The sequence below is a fragment of the Nicotiana tomentosiformis genome, chromosome 1 (assembly GCF_000390325.3).
Source record: "Nicotiana tomentosiformis chromosome 1, ASM39032v3, whole genome shotgun sequence".
NCBI classification, from domain to species: domain Eukaryota; kingdom Viridiplantae; phylum Streptophyta; class Magnoliopsida; order Solanales; family Solanaceae; genus Nicotiana; species Nicotiana tomentosiformis.
The window spans coordinates 49030633-49047073 of NC_090812.1; positions in this window are offsets into that span (position 1 = coordinate 49030633).

The window sequence follows — 16441 nt, forward strand, 5'->3', positions numbered from 1 at the left end:
ACATAATTATAGAACTCAATTCCTCAAGAGGTCGTAAATAAGAGAATTGTGATCAAGAGGCTTCACGAATACTACGTCTCATTCAAAAAGTAGGTACATGCAATGTTTTGTGATTCAACATTTTGGTTAAGACCAGATTTATATAGGCTCTCGATATAGATGTACATATACAACAAGGAAAATCATGTGGTGTTCAGAATGATATACTAAGGAGTGACTTACTTGGTAACTTTAGATTGACGGGGCAGTGCCTTAACTGATGTCCCTCGACTCCACATCTGTAACATACATTGGTACCATAGTGACATACCCCTGAATGATATCTCCTACACTTCACACAACATGGATGAGGTCCCTTAAACTGACTCGCCCCACCGACCTGATATTCACCCTTTTGCATACATAAAAACATTCCCAATATCTTTACTCCAAGACTTCATGGTGGGAGTAACAATCTCTATACCGGTTTGTTGTGTGGGCCTTTCGAATTTCCCAAGCCTGCCACCCTTTACACACTCCTGAGCATACTCACAACATGACACAAAATGTTCCCGCCCGCATATCGGGCAGACCGGGCTAGGTGTACCCAACCTAGGGCATTTGTTCTTCTTGTGCCCCCTCTTTCCCTAACCATAATATATTTCAAGAGTCATCCAACACGTCCCTAAGTGGCGCTTCTTACAAATCAAACATTCTGGCTTATTGGTACAAACAACTCTCTTTCGCTTCTTAGGTGTTCTCACCATATGATTTGGTGCCGTGGTGACATTAATAGGAATAAGGACACTACCCTTAGCAACAAGTTCTTCCAATCCCTCCACGGCTCGACACATTCTCCCAACGAACTCTCGTGTAATCTCCCCCAAATTCAATGCCAAGGTCATTCCCTCATTGCTGCTTCGAACACGTGGATTACTCATCTGGAAAATGAGACATGACGAAGAAATTTCTTCCTATCTTGAGCTCTATCGCACGATCTAGAGTATCAAAGAAGTGTAAAATTCCTAAATGTCCAAGTAGCTTCCTCATTATAGATGTGGTCGACAACACACCGATAAGAAAGAATCTACTAGACAAGGCTCCGAGACATCCTAGGACACTTTAAAACCTTAGGCTCTGTTACCAAGTTTGTCACGCCTCGACCTCTAGGAGCGCGAGCCTACTTGATGTCGTCTAACCAATCTTACCCATGAACAATATAAAATCAGTATCAAGAAATACATATGAGGAGAGTGAAATGTTCCCCATTCTTTTCCCATTACTAAAGGATATTCATTTACGATTTCCAAAATATAACACGTTTATAGATATGATGAAAAACAAGTTTTCCCAAATACCAACACTTACAAGTTCAATTCCCAACATCAAACACCACCCACAACCTGTCTACGGAGCCTCTAAGTACAATAGAAGAGAAGAATATAAGTGCCGGCGACAAGGCCCCGTCTATACCTCAAAATAAAAAGTACAACGTCAAATGACATGAAGCCCGGAACAGAGTTCACCAAAATCTGCTGAATAGAGAGTAACTGCTAACGAGGATCAAAATCGCCCGCTGACAAACCACCTGCATCCATTGAAGATGCAGCGCCCTCGGCAAAAAGGACATTAGTACATATGGAATAGTACTAGTATGAAAACCAAAACACCTATTCTAGGACGTAGAAATACAACATGAATATGATGAATCAAAGTTAGTAGTTAAAGTCATAGCAAATTATTAAAAGCTTTAAATAACATTTATAAATTATTAAGTCGGGGATCCTCTACAACTATCTTTACACATAGCGGCCTTGCCGCCTCACCCCAATGTACGCGGGTGGAGGTACAATCACGATACCCTCAACGCTAAACAAAGAGGCCTTGCCGCCTCACCCCAATATATGTGGGCGGAGGTGTATCACAATACCACAATCCCTACATAAAGGGTCCATGCCTCCTCACCCCAATATATGCGGGTGTAGGTGTATCACAATACGATAATATCTACACAAAGCGGCCCTACCGCCTCACCCCAATATATGCGGGTGGAGGTGTATCACAATACCACAATCCCTATACAAAGAGGCCCTGCCGCCTCACCCCAATATATGCGGGTGGAGGTGTAATCGTAACACCAAAACTCTAGATTCCCAAAATGATAATAGTTTGTACAATGGGTTCTCTTCCAATCAACCGTTTCACACGTTTGGCCTTAGCAAGGGTAGGTTCATAAGGTTTCATCATATGAGAAATAAGTGTTTGATTACATTTGTTTCATACAAGGTTTTCATCCCAAGAAGTGGGTATAACATAATTAAGTCACATTAGAAAATCTTTAACACATCATTCATTCTTGAAATACTTTTTTCCAAAAAGGGTAATACAAAATTTCAACTCATGAACATATATGAGCTAAAAATACTTTGTAAATACTTACAAAGCATAGCATTAATTAAGACAACCACATTTGGGTATGACCTGAGCACATAAGCTTTTAGGAACATCTATTTTTGAAGTCAATTTGGGACAGTTGAATCAAGGCATATTTCGTAACCTTTCTCACATCATTTCATTTTCTCGGCACCATTGGCCACAAGTATAACTTTCATTCTTGGCACATTGGCCACACTTTATATCTCCAACCCATTTCTTTCAATTTCAAGCATCCTTGTAGATTATCAACAATAAGACATTTCTACTCAAGACTTTAAATACACATTTGAGAAACTAACCAAATTAAGGGTCTTAGGCACATGTGATTTCTTTCACAATTCGACATGCTAGTTTTCATTAGAATCACGTTTTCAAATCATAGTATATTAACACACAACCCACGCTTAATTACCTTCTCAAATAGTAACTCAACATAACAAGTACATTTGGATTACAAATTGAACGCATATATCTCCTAACACAAGGCTTATTCGGAATAATTAATTTATAATGAGCAACACGGGACTTACAGGGCCATTGTGGGGTTCAATTCTAAAAGAGGAGTTTAGCCAACATACCTGGAATTCGCCCCTTAATAATACTACGACGTTCCACCACACTAAACAACTTCAATCTACAATAATGCAACACAATTGCACCAATATTAGCAAGATTTATATACTTTAAGTCATTTAGACATTTTATCAAACATCTAGTGTGCATATCTTTCTACAACTTCCTCCAATGGAATTTCTTCACCTAACAATCACCTCCCACACCAATGATTCACGTCACAACTTCCATTAGCACACGCACCCCCAACACTTCACTCCCAACCCATAAATGTTATCAATTAATTCATTTTACAATCTCTACAATACCAACACAACCTAGGTTAGGCACTTATGGCTTCCAATCACCATCCCATAAGTCATAACATATATTTCATACATAATTAATCTCTATAGATTAGTTAGAGATGGTAGATATACCTCTTGTACACCAAATATTGAAAGACAACTTTTGGGGTGTTCTTGAGATTTTGAATAAATCATATGGAATCCAATCAAAACCTTGTTGTAACGAGTGATTGAGAAGTGAAATCCTCATAAAAACACACTTAAAAACTCACCTTAGGTGTGTATTGGAAGCGTTGGCTGGATGGGTGATGGAGAGAAAGACCTAGTCTTTAAGAAATGACATATTCCCTCTCTCTACCTGGCCTTGGGGGTATTTAACAGGCTCCTATGTGTGCGCCTGCGCACCTGGGCAACTGACCGCGCATACAAGCCAGAATACCCTCTAATATGCACGGCCGCGTATCTGGGCACGCATATGACATATGTCCGGTAAAATAGCCATAACCTTCTGTAGAAATATCTAAATGACAAACGGTTCGATGCGTTGGAAACTAGACGCAAAGGGATTTAATTTGATAGGTATATCACCACCTAAGTCTTTATATTATGGTAGTTCTATTCGTTTGAAGTCGGGTCTTGTGCTAATTGAAACATCCTTTCCACTTAATGTATCCAACTTGTTCCACACAAGTTCTTTCCATTCACAAAACTCCTTAGTATGTTCCAACACACCTTAAACACATATTTTCATTTCAAAATGATGTGGTTCTATCCCATGGATCTCCTTTAATACTCGAATATGTTATTCCCGAATTCCGTTGGCTCACTTTAAAATCTTAAATCATTAGGATTTTTTTTAACGGGGCCTTACAAGGAGGTAACTCTCTCACATTTGAAAATTTTTGGTTGTGTTCCTTATGTGCATGTAAACTCTAATGATAGAGATAATGTCACGACCCAAAATCCATAAAGGCCGTGATGGCGCCGGACACCATTGTCAGGCAACCAAACAATAATTACTTAATTGGGTTCTCATTATATTATTTTTGAAATCATATTTTTCCTTCAATTTAAATAGTAAAGAATGGGGATTTACAGAGTAAATAATAATATTTTTTAAAAATTCAATACAGAGCAACCCATAATCATCCCAAAACCCAGTGTCACAAGTGCATGAGCATTAACTAGGAATTTAAAATAAAATACAGCAGCTGTCCGGAATACAAATTGGACAGGAAAAATATAAATACTCTGAAGGAGACTCTGCTGGTTGCAGATCGACAAATGGAATGAAGCTCACCGAGGTCCCCACATGTATACACGCCTCTGCTCTCATATGGCCTCTAGACATATATGTACCTGCACAAAAATGTGCAGCAAGTGTAGTATGAGTACGTAAGCAACATATACCCAGAAAGTATCTAGCCTAACCCCAGAAAAGTAGTGATGAGTGATCGACATCGACGCTTACTAGTGGTCCAATAAGGCAAATACAGTAAGAAGTAAAACAGATATAGGGCAGAATAAATACACGAATTAAGCAAATATAAATATGTGGTACAATCTTCCTCTCAACAATAAAGTCAACTTTCGATTAGCAGTCACCTCCTCCCCCGGAGTAGCCTCACCAAATGGGTTGCCATAATTCAAATCAGGAAAACTCCCAGATACACTAGCCCTTTGTATAATTGATTCGCATGATTCCCTAGAAGGATTTTTACAGAAATGCCAAGGTGTACGGCCCGATCCCATAAAGTGTGTGCACTGTCGAGGGTCGAACGATACGAACCATAGATGTATATATCTTGCCGAGGTGAACGGCCCTCTCCCATTAGAATAAGAAAGCTTTGACGGGTCCTTAACCCCACTCACGAAGGGACATGTGAGTTTTAGGAAAGATTTGGGGAAAGCCCTTCGATGAGAACGCGTAATGCGGAGGAAATTCGCAAGAGGAGTACAATTATTTCATGGCAAGTCATAAAGTTCATCTGATCTCTACAATAACGAGTCTATCGCTCTACACAAGTCTAGTCTCAAATTTTAACATGTAATAAGGAACCTAATAGGCAAGAGACAACTCAAATAATACAGTTATAGCATGGCATGAACCTGAGTCTACCCGGACAATAACATGAATATAGCTACGTACGGACTCTTGTCACCTCGTGCGTACATAGCCCCCACAACAAGTAGCAAATATCAATAACAACACCTAGGGGTATTTTCCCCCTCACAGAGTTAGACAGGAGACTTACCTCGCTCTGAAATTCCATAACCGGCTCCAAAGCCTCTCTAACACCTCAAACCGGTGCCCTTCACACCAAACTAGTCAATTAAGATGCAACCCAATCAAAATGTACTCTAATACTCATAATTAATCAATTTATAACAATTTCCAACTCCGCCCAAAAAATTAATAAAGCGACCCTCGGGTCCACATGCGCGGATTCCAAAAATTTTCGAAGATAAATATTACCCATAACCTCACTAGCTAAACTATATAATTTATTTCCAATTTCATGTCCAAATTCGTGGTCAAAATCAAAAAATACCAATTTCTAGGTTTTTTTATCAAAATCTCACAATTTCTACCAAATTTCATGTTAAAATCTACCCATAATCTATGTATTAAACTCACATTAATTAAAAATTACTTACATAACAAAGCTAGGACAAAATCCCCTCCTTGAAAGCTCTCAAATCACCAAATAGTGAACGAAAATGTGATAAAAATGGCCTAAGTCCCGCATTAAATGAACCCTCACTGCCCAGCGACTTTCGCACCGGCGGTGCTTTGGGCCTCATATGCGGTCCTGCACCTGTGGAAAATGCCTCGCAGGTGCGCCTTTCCCTTACCTGGCAGGGCTCCACTTCTGTGGACAAGGAGGGCCGCTTCTGCGAGCCTAGCCGCACCTGCGACCATGTCTCTGGCACCTGCGCTCACACAGGTGCGCCCAATCTTCCGCATCTGCGGATTCTGGGCTGCCCTCCATTTCTCGCTTCTGCGGCTCGTAGTTCGCCCCTGTGAGCCCGCACCTGTGGCTGGCCAAGCACAGGTGTGATTATGACAGATCTGGGAGCTTCAGCTATTACTCCAAGCTTCCAACTTGGTCTGAGCCTCGTCCGATTGACACTTGGGGGCCCCGACGCCCCGCCCGAACATACCATCAAGTTTAGAATCATATAGTGAACTCGCTCGAACCCTCGGAATGCCTGAAACAACATTAAAACTAAGAATCGCACCCCAAAACCAATAGAATCAATCTTATGAACTTCAAGTTCTTCTATTCACTCAAAATGCGTCGAAACATACTTAGACTACTCGGATTGACACCAAAATTTACGCACAAGTCATAATTGACATTACGGACTTACTCCAACTTCCGGAATCGGAATCTGACCATTATATCAAAAAGTCCACTTCCGGTCAAACTTCTCAAAAAAACCTTTAAAGTTCCAGCTTTCGCCAAATGACCCCGAAATGACCTACGAACCTCCAAATCCACATCCGGACGCGCTTCCAATACCAGAATCACCATACAGAGCTATTTCCTGACTCAGAAATCCCAACGGACATCGATAGCATTGAAATGCACTCCAACCCAAATTTATGAAATCCTTCCAAAATGCCAACTTCCACAATAGGCTCTGAAACCTTCCCGATTCATCCAAAATTCGATCCGTACATATGTCCAAGTCTAAAATCATCATACGAACCTATTGAAACCTTCAAATCCCGATTCCGAGGTCGTTTACTCAAAAATTACCCTATAGTCAATTTCTCCAACTTAAAGCTTCTGAAATTAGAATTTTTTTTCTTTCCAAATCAACTCCGAACTTCCCGCAATTAAATTCCGACCACGTGTACAAGTCATAATACCTGAAGTGAAGCTGATTAGGGTCTCAAACCGCTGAATGACACGGTAGAGCTCAAAACGACCGGTCGGGTCGTTATATTCTCTCCTACTTAAACATACGTTCATCCGCGAACGTGCTAAAAATTGCTCTATAGTTGTCTAAAATTGTTGTTTAACACCTCGTGCACCTACTCGTGCTACCATAACCCAGTTGATCACATTTGCTCGAGCAAACCTAAAAATCCTCACTTTTATCTAGTCAAATAAGCCTTAGAGCCAAATTCCAACATCTGAAATCCTCTACCAGATCTGTTTCCAACATACGAACACCGTATTGGTCACTACACAATGCACTAATACATGTTTGCATACCTTCGTGGAATCCAAACCATGCACCGCATAATTCACATGACCATAATAACATACCCTAATAACAACAACTGAAATCCCACGAATCTGATGCTCACAACACGCCTCATGACCCATATAAGTCATGTTCCAACTCTTGCGATATTGGCACGACAGAGAAGATGTGTAGAACTCATAACCACCTTCCAAATCACAATTTATGGAGTCTCTCCTCCCGACAAGAACCATAACCTCATTCTAGACTGAATAACAATATTTACTCTTTAATATTCTTCATATAAATCTAATCGCACTGATCCCAGGTCCAATAATCTCGTCTCACCCAGTACAAGCTACTCAGACAATAAGCCACCTCAAACACTGCCAAAAATCTCGTATAATGCTACAATGTGCCAATAAGCTACAGACTCGAAGGCGATACATAAGGAAAAATGAACTATGGAAAGAACTACTCAACCCATGTAACTAATTAAACAACTGAAAGGATGTTATGAACCTTCCTCAGGAAATGAGAAGCAAAACACACAATAATAGATATGGGAAACTGTACTCAATAACACAATGTTGCGGCGTGCAACCCGATCCACATATGATACCGTTGCAGCGTGCAACCCAATCCAACCATGATACCCGTGGCGGCGTGCCACCAGATCCAATCAACAGATCTGTGGCAGCGTGCCACCCAATCCAACCATATACTTATGGCGGCGTGCCACCCGATCCACACATAATAATCTAAAGAAAACATACATCGAGCCATAACGCTCAAACACACGAAATGCTCGAATATCAACCATAAGAACACCAAATGCATAATACAAATCCTGGGGAAACGGGTAGCGTCATGCTCTACAATACTCAAGCACCACTAAGGTGCGATATATGACCTGCATCTCGAGAGCCATCCTGCTCACAAAATACCATAAACTATACGGGATCTCAATACAAGTGCGAATATTCAAACCACCTCACAACCCACTTGGTATAATATAGATTATACGGGATAGCTGACGATAGGAATAACATCCAAGGCCCGAAGACCCTTCCGAAAATAATGCTATGCTGAGATGAGCACATTCGGCCTGATATAGAGCCCACATTCACATTTAGATCCATCCACGGTCCTCAACCGATTCTGATCATACCATGCTTGGCTAAATAGCCTCTCAAGGACCCACAATGACCTATTCACGACACATAAGAACAGTCGTCAAATTCGGAACAAACTTCCACATTCCACAACCAAATGAACCGAGCGCTCTTGAGGTATAAATTCTCACATTAGCGATAATACCACAATCTCCATACTTGGTTTTAAATCTTTAATCAATCAAGTGACTACATGTCACACTTATACAATCTTTCCGTGGGATACACTCCCACGACCCTCCGCATTCCGCATCAGGTAACAAGTCTACACATCCATACCACCGGTCACACTAATGTTGTAAAGCAAATCAAGAAGCCGCAAATCAGCACACAAAGCCTCTTACACAGGACATCGATCTCAGGTGACGCTAAAGACAATACCATCTTGCTCTAAACATCTGAATTATTCCCTGATCATCCGAGCTCGTGACATTCCTGACAACACTGAACCGCAACCTTGATCCTCAGCTTCCAATTTCCCATGTCGCTCGTTGCACCTAACATGCCAATACGTGACAGTACCAGAATTCCATAATAACCCATGATCCACTAATAGGATAAACACTTTATCATATAGAAATCTTTTACTTAGCTCATTTCGGAAGAACCAATGCAACACACAACCTAATTCCCAAACTGCAAAAAATATTACCTCATGTAGTAATCAAAACTGTCATAACTCTTCCGAAAATCCCTTTACATAACAAAGCCATACGAATCGAATACCTCCCAAATCAACCAAGTTGTGGTGGCGCTCAAGCCCAAGTGTACAACCACAAACTACATGTATAACTTCACGCTGGAGAAACTGTCCACTGCCATAACCGTGATGATTCAACCATTACCAACCGAGCCACTTCTTCTAATTTACTCGGGACTTGCCCTAGAAATAATGATAGATCCATTCAAAACATCATGAACCCAAATCCGCACTCATCCTGAGTGACCTTATTTCACGAGACCACGTTGTCTCCAAAACCCACGAACCATCTCATACCCTCCTTATACGCATATTTGCATCTTCAACTGTTATACCCATTCTGAAAACCCCTCTATGAATCCGAAGTTATTTTATCCCATTCCTCAAATGCCATACCGTAGACCGACAATAATGTAGAACACTCCAAGCCACCTTTCATAATCCACTACAAAAGCTCAAATACTTAACCATACTACTGGCTCGAAATCCTTAGGCACCACACTTTTAATTAAAAATAAAAATTTGAACCTACTAGGACCATTGTTGAGAGCCACCCACTCTGGCTTGTCCCCGAATATAATCAAACTCTAAGGCTCTGCTAGCACATGAACACCCTCTCGGTGAAGCAACCCATTGAATTCCTTTCTTTATACATCGCATCCACACGAAGCATAGACTCCGAGTCTTACCAAAACCTGGACATGAACTGATAAGGCCAAATTTAGAACACATTCCTCCAATCCTTTGCTCAAATTACCACTGATATTTTCTTTCCTTAGTCGTAATAACCCACCAATACACCGATAACCAGAAACCGCACGAGTAGACAACCACGCAATCCAATTATAAATGGTGGGGCTCTCTCACTTAGCTTGAAGCTACAATTACATAACCTTGGGACCCACCGAGATTCCTTCTCCCCCATTGACATCAGCTGAAAGTGCAACAATACATCCCAAACTCGAAGTCATGTTGCATACAAATAAAATCCATGAACCTAGTCATTGCCCATTATGTATCCCCAAATTGATGTAAAGTTTCCTCAAGGCGTGTGCCTATCCTACCACAGAACCCATATGTTACTCTGCCACTCTCCCACTTTGGTTAAACCCTCTCCTTTAAGCAAATCCTCGACTTTTGCTTTTCATTCTTGACCTTATAGCAATTCAACCACCGCAAAACACCTCCCGCCATGCCCTTCCTCAAACTTCGCTGCCCGAATATTGCCCCAAATCAAATACATACCTGTAGCACCTTAACAAATGAGTCGCTACCAACTCTAAACCTCCTAGAAGATCATCTTTATTGAGCCATCAATATTAGAAACACCAATTCGATTTCGAACCGTGACACACCGCTATCTCTGACAACCGCTCATCGGGCACCATTTCGCAACACCCTGCCCCGAAGGCCAAAAATCAAAGAAGACCATAACACCGGCGAACCTTAATGTTTTAACAAGGACGACAATGCTACATCACAATTAAGAATTTCACCTTGCTAGAAAATACCAAGTCTTGTCATTTCACCAACCAAGGCCTGAACATCCATAGTCTTATTGCCTTCCCTCCGCTGGAATTTAAATGTTCAACCTCTAAGCCGTGAACTGAGAAATCCTTCTTTCAAGTCACTCACTGTCGCGACCCATACATGAGCACCCTACCATTACACCAACATTGTGTGATGCAATGCACGAATCATCATAACAATCAGTGTCCTACCTCTAAACCATAAGCAATACCGATTACTGAACTGAAACGACAGAACATCCTTCCGCAAGGCGAAGATAATAGCCTGATCAAATAGCAGGGAGAAACATCCTGCACCACATCCACAATACAATTACAATTCCTCGATTCCCAATCGATAACAAGTGCTTCACGTCGCATAAGATTGAGTAGGAAGGAAATAAAGGCATAAGCCTCAAAAGAAACAAATTGCACGATGAGGAAACAAGAAGGGAAGTACTCCTAACAGCCTTGTAGCCTCTTGAAGATAAGTACAGACGTCTCTGTACCGATCCGCAAGACTCTACTAGACTTGCTCATGACTCGTGAGACTCAAGTGAACCTAATGCTCTGATACCAAACTGCCACGATCCAAAATCGATGAAGGTCGTGATGGGGCCAGACACCACTGTCAGGCAAGCCATCTATAATTACTTAATTGGGTTCTCATTATATTATTTTTGAAATAATATTTTTCCTTCAATTTAAATAGTAAAGAATGGGGATTCACAGAGTAAATAATAATACTTTTAACAAATTTAATACAGAACAACCCATAATCATCCCAAAACTCGGTGTCACAAGTGCATGATCATTAACTAGGAATATAAAATAAAATACAGCAGCTGTCCAGAATACAAATTGGACAGTAAAAATGTAAATACTCTGAAGGAGACTCTGCTGGCTGCGGGCCGACAAATGGAATGCAGCTCACCTAGGTCCCCGCATGTATACACGCCTCTGCTCTCATATGGCCTCTAGACATATATGTACCTGCACAAAAATGTGTAGCAAGTGTAGTATGAGTACGTCAGCAACGTGTACCCAGTAAGTATCTAGCCTAACCCCAGAGAAATAGTGACAAGGGGTCGACATCGACGCTTACTAGTGGTCCAATAAGGCAAATACAATAAGAAGTAAAACAGATATGGGGCAGAATAAATACGCGAATTAAACAAATATAAATATGTGGTACAATCTTCCTCTCAACAATAAACTCAACTCTCGATTAGCAGTCACCTATATATATATATATATATATATATATATATATATATAATGGACCTCACCATATGGGTCGCCATAATTCAAATCAGAAAAACTCCCAGATATACTAACCCTTTGTACAATTAATACGCATGATTCCCTAGAAGGATTTTTACAGAAATGTTGAGGCGTACAGCCTGATCCCATAAAGTGTGCGCACTGCCAAGGGTCGAACGACACAAACCATAGATGTATATATCCTGCCGAGGAGAACGGCCCGCTCCCATTAGAATAAGAAAGCTTTGACGGGTCGTTGACCCCACTCACGAAGGGACAGATAAATTTTAGGAAAGCTTTGGGGAAAGCCCTTCGATGAGAACACGTAACGCGTGGGAAATTCGTAAGAGGAGTATAATTATTCTGTGGCAAGTCATAAAGTTCATCTGATCTCTACAATAACGAGTCTACTGCTCTACACAAGTCTAGTCTCAAATTTTAACATGTAATAAGGGACCTAATAGGCAAGAGGCAACTCAAATAGTACAGTTATAGCATGGCATGAACTTGAGTCTACCCGGATAATAACATGAATATAGCTACGTACGGACTCTCGTCACCTCGTACGTACGTAGCCCCCGCAACAAGTGGCAAATATCAATTACAACACCTAGGGGTAGTTTCCCCCTCACAGAGTTAGACAGGAGACTTACCTCGCTCCAAAGTTCCATAACCGGCTCCAAAGCCTCTCTAACACCTCAAACCGGTGCTCGTCGCTCCAAACTAGGCAATTAAGATGCAACCCAATCAAAAGTACTCTAATACTCATAATTAATCAATTTATAACAATTTCCAACTCCGCTCGAAAAATCAATAAAGCAACCATCGGGCCCACGTGCCCGGATTCCTTAAATTTTCGAAGATAACTATTACCCATAACCTCACGAACTCAACTATATAATTTATTTCCAATTTCCTATCCAAATTCGTGGTCAAATTCCAAAAATACCAATTTTTAGGTTTTCTATCAAAATTCCACAATTTTTACCAATTTTCATGTTAAACTCTACCCATAATCTATGTATTAAACTCACATTAAGTAGAAATTACTTACCTCACAAAGCTAGGCCAAAATGCCCTCCTTGAAAGATCTCAAATCGCCCAAGAGTGAATGAAAATGTGACAAAAAATGGCCTTAGTCCTGTATTAAATAAACCCTAACTGCCCATCGACTTTCGCACCTGCGACAAATGCCTCGCAGGTGCGCTTTTCCCTCACCTGGCCGGGCTCCGCATCTGCGGACAAGGAGGACCGCTTCTGTGAGCCTAGCCGCACCTCCGACCATGTCTCTCGCACCTACGCTCACGCAGGTGCGCCCAATCTTCAGCATCTGCGGATTCTGGGCTACCCTCAATTTCTCGCTTCAGCGGCTCATGGCTCGCACCTGCGAGTCCGCACCTGTGGCTGGCCAAGCGCAGATGCGATTATGCAGATCTGGGAGCTTCAGATGTTACTCCAAGCTTGTAACTTGGTTCGAGCCTTTTTCGATTGACACTCGGGGCCCCCGGGGTCTTGCCCGAATATACCAACAAGTTTAGAATCATATAGCGGACTCGCTCGAACTCTCGAAACCACCAAATTTTGTGCACAAGTCATAATTGACATTACGGACCTACTCTAACTTTCAGAATCGGAATCCGACCCCGATATCAAAAAGTCCACTTTCGGTCAAATTTCTCAAAAAAAACCTTCAAAGTTCCAACTTTCGCCAAATGACCTCGAAATGACCTACGGACCTCCAAATCCACATCCAGACGCGCTCCCAATACCAGAATCACCATACGAAGCTATTCCGAGAGTCAGAAATCCCAACGGACATCGATAGCATTGAAATGCAATCCAACCCAAATGCAATCCGCAGATCCTCGGAGTTCCCTTCTACTCCCTCGCCTAGAGACTTTCTTTATTATCTTCAGACTTTTGTATAGAGCTACAAAGATTATAGCAACTTGTGACTTAGTGATATTCCGGGTCTTGAAAAATTATTTTGTATATGTCGAGTGGTACTACTCTTGGCTATTCACAATATGCTATTTATCTTTAAAATATTGTTCTTTCTTTATAATTTTCGTAATATTAGGCTTACCTGGTCGTAAAGACTAGGTGTCATCACGACACCTCACAGAGGATTAATTTGGATAGTGACAAGTTGGTATCAAAGCACTAGGTTCATAGGAGTCGCGAGTCACAAGCCGGTTTATTAGAGTCTCGCGGATCGGTGCGGAGACGTCCGTACTTATCTTCGGGAGGCTATGTAACTGTTAAGAACAATCATATTTCTTTGATTTCCTTGTCGTGCGAGTTATTGACACCAAAAAATTCAAAGATTCTATTCCATTCTTTCTCACAGATGGTGAGGACCCGTAATGGGAGGACCGACGATCATGCACCCAAGCCCCCTGCTAGAGCCTCCAGAGGTCGGGGTCGGGGTAGAGGATGACCATGCGATGCAGCCCAAGCACCTGCGAGAGCTGCGTCAGAGGAGCCCCCAGCAGCTCCAGCTGGAGGGCCAGCATCGGAGATCCCTATTGCTACTCCGGCCCTCCAGGAGACTTTAGCTTAGTTCATGAGCATGTTCAGCACTCTGGCTCAGGCTGGACTATTTCCGATAGCTCCCGCTACATCTCAGGCCAGGGGAGGGGCACAGACTCCCGCAGCCTGTACTCCTAAGCAAAGGGTCCAGGTTGATCAGGCCCCAGAGTATATTCTTATGCCCCCAGTGGCTCCGATTCAGCATGAGATCATGGTAGCTGCTTCTGAGGCAGAGCAGCTCAGACTTGAGAGGTACAAGAAGTACCACCCACCTACTTTCAACGGACTAGCTTCAGATGATGCTCTGGGTTTTCTTGAGAAGTGTCATCGTATTCTCCATACTATGGGCATTGTGGAGATGAGTGGGGTTTCTTTCACCGCATTTCAGCTGAGGGGAGCAACATATCAGTGGTGGCATGCCTATGAGCTGAGTAGTCTGGATAAGGCAGCCTCACTCACTTGGACTCAGTTTTCAGAGATTTTCTTGTGTGGGTATATTTCTCAGAGCCTCCGGGATGCTTGGCGCGCAGAGTTTGAGCAGTTGCGTCAGGGTGCTATGACTATGTCGGAGTATGCAGTCTGTTTTAGTGAGTTAGCTCGCCATGCACCAGCTCTAGTTGCTACAGTCAGAGAGAGGGTTTATCGCTTCATTGAGGGACTCCACCCTAGTATTCGGATCAGTATGGCCATGGAGTTGGAGATGGACTTCACTTATCAACAGGCAGTGAGCATTGCCAGGAGAATGGAGGGCATGTTTGACCGGGACATAGAGGAGAGAGAGGCCAAGAGGTCTCGAGAGACTGGTCATTACTCAGGAGCTCGTGCACCAGCAGCACGCTACGGTAGGGGTTTTGTGAGTCGCCCTGTTCATTCAGCTCTTCCAGCAGCCAGCGGTGTTCCAGCTCCTCCTAGACCTCAGGAGCCCTATTTTGCACCGCCAGTATCCAGTATACCTCCTACTCGAGGTGCTATTACCGGCCAGTCCAGCAGGCCAAGTCCGAGTCAGTCTCAGTCGCCGCGGCCTCTGAGAGGTTGTTTTGAGTGTGGTGACACTCGTTACCTGGTTAGAGATTTCCCCAGGGCCAGGGGTGCACCCTCACAGACTTATCAGCCTCCACGTGCTCCACCAGGTCCTCTGGCCATTCTTCCAGCACCAACTTCTACCCCCACCTCCTCAGCCAGCTCGAGGCGGAGGTCGGGGAGGTCGAGGTCTCCCTAGAGGGGGAGACCAGGCCAGGTACTATGCCTTTCCAGCCCGTTGAGAGGTCATTGCTTCAGACTCAGTCATCACAAGTATCGTCCATGTCTGTCATAGGGATGCATCAGTATTATTTGACCCAGGTTCTACGTATTCATATGTGTCTTCTTACTTTGCTCCACATTTGGGGATATCTCGAGATTCTTTGAGTTCCCCTATTTATGTATCTACTCCCGTGGGAGATTCTCTCATTGTGGACTGCGTATATCGGTCGTGTTTGATTGCTCTTAGTAGTTTTGAGACCAGAGCCGATTTGATATTACTCAGTATGGTAAATTTTGATGTTATCTTGGGCATGGACTGGTTGTCGCCCCATAATGTTATTCTTGATTGTCACGCTAAGACCGTGACACTGGCTATGCCAGGCTTGCCGAGATTAGAGTGGAGAGGTACCTTGGAGTATACTCCCCGCAGGGTCATTTCATTTTTTAAGGCTCGGCGAATGGTTGAGAAGGGGTGTGATGTGTATTTGGCCTATGTGGGAGATGTCAGTATTGTTACCCGTACAGTTGAGTCAGTTCCAATAGTGA